Here is a 5,757-nt window from a genome sequence, read left to right on the forward strand (position 1 = left end):
AGGGGCACGAGGAAACTTTAGCGGTAATTAACTTGATCACGGTGATAGTTTCACAGCCATATAACATATATCAAAATTCATCCTACCATATACTTTATTGTTTTTATTATTATTTTGATGGCACCATGTGGGATCCTAGGTCCCCGCCCAGGGATTCAACCTGCGTCCCCTGCAGTGGAAGCACACGGAGTCTTAACCACTGGACCACCGGGGAAGTCCCTTTCCTACTATACACTTTAATACGGGCAGCTTATTCTATGTCAATTATATCTCAAGAAAGCTGTGTAAAAAAATGTTATCTAGGTGACTCTAATGCACAGCTAAGTTTGGGGACCCTGAAACACATACAAGACTATCCTATGTCCTTCAGTTTTGGCTTAGAAGTGGCTGCCATTAACCCACAGAGAGTTTTCTATTGTCCGGATTCCAAACTTGTTACAAATCTAAAACCTATAGGATAGCTACAGAATGAGCATACAGTCCACCGCATAAATTCATTTTCATAGTTCCAAGGCCTTCATTTTAAGCTGCAGGGAAGTACTAGATAAAAATTACTAATCCGAAATAGAGCAAGAAGCTTCAAGGCTTTAAGCTTCCAGGACTATAAATCAGCCACCGTGCAGAGACAATTTTGGAACTGGTAATTTGGTGAAATTGCTCTTCCCATCCCTCATAGACTCAGCTTCTGTACTACCCTTACTTTATTAGAGTTTGGTATTTGAACCCACTCCATTTTCTGCTTCTCTTTCCTTTGACCTAATCTGCAGTGCTTCTAAGAATAGGTACTTGAACGTATTGAAGAAGTTGCTAACTCTGTTAGGTTATGCAAGACTTCCTTAAATGCGTATATTTCCCCTTTCCTCTCAATGACTCAAACGGGACAAACTATAAAGGACCTGAAACTAGATGAATGAGACCAGTGTATGCATTATGCACAGTTTTGTTCAAAGGCAGGGCGATGACTTAGAGTGGCATAGTTTCATCTTCAACGTGCATATGAATCACTTGGGGATCCTGTCAAAATGCAGAATCTGAGTCAGTGAGGCTGGGGTGGACCCCAAGATTCTGCATTTCTAACCAGCCGCTCTTTGGTAATGCCAATGCTGCTAGTTGGGTTGCAAAGTGACCCTTCAAAGTCCTTTCATGCCTGGGACACTGTGAAACAATAATCACCCTAATAGGGAAGAAGAGGGCATTCAAGTCAAAGGGAGGAACATTGTATTAGCACTGCCTTTGATGACGCTCTCCAAGTTATGAACCCCCTGCATTACACAAATGCTTATACATCTGGTAAGGGTAAGGATTCATTGGTTGTGAGAATAGCTCAGAATGTTTAAAAAAATGTTGATGGAATTGCCTTACCTTTTACTGAAAAGGATTTGTAATAGATAGAATGGTTTTTGTAGGTTATAGTCACCCAAATTTAAGTCACTTTATCACTGTTGCATCCAACCATGTCCTGTGTGTGCCCCCCCTTTTCTTCTTTTTACAAAAGATACATAATATTGAAGTATGAAACTCTAACGTTTAATTTACTATGTAGCTGATGTTTTCAGTTCTTATGACAAATGGGCTGGTTTCCCTCTTAGATAGTGAGAGGATTATATTGCATGTCCTGAATTTTCTTCTTTTTGAGGCAAAGATAGCTTTGGTAACAGCAGCAGTTGCTTCAAATGATTTAGAGTTATAGTAAAATCGCTTGGAAAGAATTGCAGGACAGTATTGAGGCATGGTCATGAATCTTCCTGGGGAAGCTGGCTGCAGTCCTTGGGTGGGTCTTTCTCACCCATTACTTACTTTCCTTCCCCTCTGCTTTGTACATCACACTGCATGATTTTTTTCCAGAGCAGATTCTTGATTTTTGGAAAGGAACTTAGTAGTTTAGTTTTGCCTAAAGCTGACACATTCAAACAAACACATTTCAAATCTCTCCGAATTTGCAATTTAAACCAAGAGTCCTTGATATGCTTAAAACCAGGCCAGTCTATATTTTCATCAAAATTCTTATTATGGGTAATTTTTCATCTCAGTTTACTTTGCTATTTAAATTAGTTCGTCATGATTTTCAATGAAAATAACTGAGAAAAATGCATCCATAAAAGCTAAGAGTAAATCTATATTCGTAGCGCTGTATTCCTTGTCCAGGATTCCTTATTAAGTGATTACAAGAGCAATTTTCTGTCTTTCAAGTCAATTTCTGCAGAAGAATTTGAATCACCACTGGAATGAATGTGGTAACAAGAGTAGGTCTGTCAACAATATGTGACACTAGGGAGGGGAGCATAGGAGCTGGGCTGTCTGGACGATGGTTTTGGATGGGGTTTGGGGTTTTTGTTGTTGCCAGAAAACTCAAAGTTCAAAGAGAGAAAAAAAGCATATTGATTAGTTTTGGACTGGTCAAAGACTAGATTTATATCTGAATTTAACTAATGTTTTGCACATGGTCTCCTTTGTGTTTTGAAAGATGTTGTACCCCGGGTTATTTAAAGACCAGGGCCAGCTGAAAGTAATTCCTCTTCTTGTCTTCTCCAAATCATGACCATTTAATAGGCTGGTAGATATTAAATCTCTAGGAACAAAAGGGAGTGTGACTGGCCCATATGACCTGTGATCTCTAAAGTCTCTGTTGGCGCCTCAAGGTCTTCGTGGCTTATTTTTCTCCCCAAACCCCCTATTCTAGAGGCCACGTTCATGGGGATGTCTGGAGAACCAAGCTGACCACTTGCCCGTCTCCCAGTGCATCTTTCTTTTGTCCGGTTTATGAAAGATATTTGGATCTGCTGATGTCAACTTCAGCTCCATCAGTTAATTTTTGTTTAAAAATTAAGCTGCTAACATTATTAGGTGCATTGTCCTCACCACTTCACACATATTATCTTAGTTAATCCCCATGATACCCATTTTATAGATGAGAAACCTGAGGCTCAGGCAGGTTCCATAACTTGCTGAAGTCCTCAAGGCCAGGATCCAAAACACAGACAACTTAAACCCCAGACATATGCTCTTAACCACAGTGTATCCTGCTTCCTTCATCTGTAGATTTTTACAGAACTTGGGAACTAAAGCAGTTTGGGAAAGGGACAAGAATATGGATTCTAATGAAGCTGCCTTAAAGCTTCATAGTCATCTACTCATTCAACAATAGTGTGCTCCTCAGATGGAGAGAACAAACGTATGGACAGCAAGGGGAGAAAGTGGCAGGGTGGGGTGGCTGTGGTGGGATGAAGTGGGAGATTGGGATTGACATGTATACACTGATATGTATAAAGTAGATAACTAATAAGAACCTGCTCTATATAAAATAAAATTCAAAAAAATATTGAAACAAAAAAACCCAATAGTCTTCTCCCGCTCAACTCTTCCAGAAGCATGCTTTCAGTTAAAGGTCATCGCATCACTCTATAGCAGACACTTTTTCCTGGCAGTGATCCTCACACTAATTCACAGGGTAAGTCTTCTGCAACCATGTTTCTATTTTAAAACCTGTCCCCCTAGTCAGAACGGAATAAGTCCTAAGCTGGGTCAAGAAGATTCTTTCTACTGGAAATCTGAAATTGGGAAGAAGACGTGGAGAGTTAGCTTCTGATATAGCCGGAACTGTGTCATGCAAACTTAGTGCAACATGCAAACTCAGGAACTGTAGGGAAGCCATTTTCTTCCACAAACGAGAACAGGGAGAGGGGAGCGGGGAAAGGAAGGAAGGTGAGGGGATGTTAGAGGACAGGAGAGGAGAGAGAGAGCATATGAAGAAGGTGAGGCAAACACACACAGTAGCTGAGACCAGATAGACACGGGACTTTTTGCCAACTTCCCAGTACATGGCTTCAGTTCTTCATGAAGTATCCCTATTTCCTTAAAGACACTCTTTTTTTTTGCTTTTTCCCATCTCGCAAGATGGTGGGTGAAAAGGCTGAGTAGCCAGATACTAAGGAGAAAAAACCTGAAGCCAAGAAGGCTGATGCTGGTGGCAAGGTTAAAAAGGTGAAGCACTTCTTTTCGGATCCGCCATCCGCGGTGGCACCAGCCACCAATATGCAGATTTTCGTGAAGACCCTGACAGGGAAGACCGTCACTCTCGAGGTCGAACCCTCGGATACGATAGAAAACGTAAAGGCCAAGATCCAGGACGAGGAAGGAATTCCTCCTGCCTAGCAAAGACTGAGTTTTGCTGGCAAGCAACTGGAAGATGGACGTACTTTGTCTGAACACAACACTGAAAAGGAGTCCATCCTTCATCTTGTGTTGAGACTTCGTGGTGGCGCTAAGAAAAGGAAGAAGTCTTACACCACTCCCAAGAAGAACAAGCGTAAGAGAAAGAAGGTTAAGCTGGCTGTCCTGAAATACCATAAGGTGGAGGAGAATGGCAAAATCAGTCGCCTTCGTCGGGAGTGCCCTTCAGATGAACGTGGTGCTGGAGTTTTTATGGCCAGCCACCTTGACAGACATTATTGTGGTAAATGTTGTCTGACCTATTGTTTCAACAAACCAGAAGACAACTGATTGTATATTGGTTAATAAAAGACGTGAACTAATGAAAAAAAAAAAAAAACAGGTGAAGCAGGTTAAGAAGGGGAAGCCCCATTGCAGCCGAAACCCTGTCCTGGTCAGAGGAATGGGCAGATATTCCCGATCGGCTATATATTCCAGAAAGGCCTTGTACAAGAGGAAGTATTCAGCAGCTAAATCCAAGGTTGAAAAGAAAAAGAAGGTGAAGGTCCTTGCAACTGTCACAAAACCAGTTGGTGGTGACAAGAATGGCGGTACCCGGGTGGTTAAACGTCGCAAAATGCCTAGGTATTATCCTACTGAAGATGTGCCTCGAAAGCGGTTGAGTCACGGCAAAAAACCCTTCAGTAAGCATGTGAGAAAACTGCGTGCTAGCATCACTCGTGGGACCATTCTGATCACCCTCACTGGGCGCCACAGAGGCAAGAGGGTCATTTTCCTGAAGCAGCTGAGCAGTGGCTTGCTACTTGTGACTGGGCCTCTGTCCCTCAATCGAGTTCCTCTGTGGAGAACACACCAGAAATCTGTCATTGCCGCTTCCACCAAAATTGATATCAGTGGTGTGAAAATCCCAGAACATCTCACTGATGCTTACTTCAAGAAGAAGAAACTGCGTAAGCCCAGGAAGGTGAGATCTTCGACACAGAGAGAGAGAAATACGAGATTACAGAGCAGCGGAAGGTTGATCAGAAAGTGTGGACTCACAAATTCTGCGAAGAATCAAAGCTGTTCCTCAACTCCAGGGCTACCTCTGCTCTGTGTTCGCTCTTACAAACGGAATTTATCCTCACAAAGTAGTGTTCTAAACTTCTTACAAAGAACCTAATTAAATAATTCGGTCCATTAAAAAAACAAAAAACACTCTTTTTGCTTAAGCTGCTTCAAGTTGATTTCTGTCCCTTGTAATCAAAATCCTAATTAATGCTTATTCGAGCTCCTGCAAGACCCAGGAACTCTGACACTTTTGTACCTTCCCCAGAGCCCAACAGCAGACTCTGTGTTCAATCAATGCCTTGTTCTCCATTCTCTGCTTCAGTGTGCTTCAACCCTGCCCACTTATCTGGAGGCTTTATTCAATCATCTAACTGTATGGCCTGAATCCAGGCTCTCTTCCCTCTTGCTCACCTTATATTCTACCATGAGATTAATCTTCCAAAACTTTGTTTTCCCTCAAGCATTACTTTCCAGCTCTAACATCTTCGGTGGCTCACTAGCTCCTAATTGTGTCTCATGGAACACCAAAGGAAATGG

At 42.1% G+C, this 5,757-nt stretch overlaps 2 pseudogenes; both read left to right on the plus strand.

Annotated features, from left to right (window-relative positions):
- The first annotated feature begins 3,894 nt into the window (after positions 1–3,894).
- Positions 3,895–5,312, plus strand: LOC136133499 (large ribosomal subunit protein eL6-like; annotated as a pseudogene).
- On the plus strand, positions 4,033–4,500 carry LOC136134098 (ubiquitin-ribosomal protein eS31 fusion protein-like; annotated as a pseudogene).
- Positions 5,313–5,757: the final 445 nt, after the last annotated feature.

Source organism: Phocoena phocoena, chromosome 14 (assembly GCF_963924675.1).
Source record: "Phocoena phocoena chromosome 14, mPhoPho1.1, whole genome shotgun sequence".
Classification (NCBI taxonomy): domain Eukaryota; kingdom Metazoa; phylum Chordata; class Mammalia; order Artiodactyla; family Phocoenidae; genus Phocoena; species Phocoena phocoena.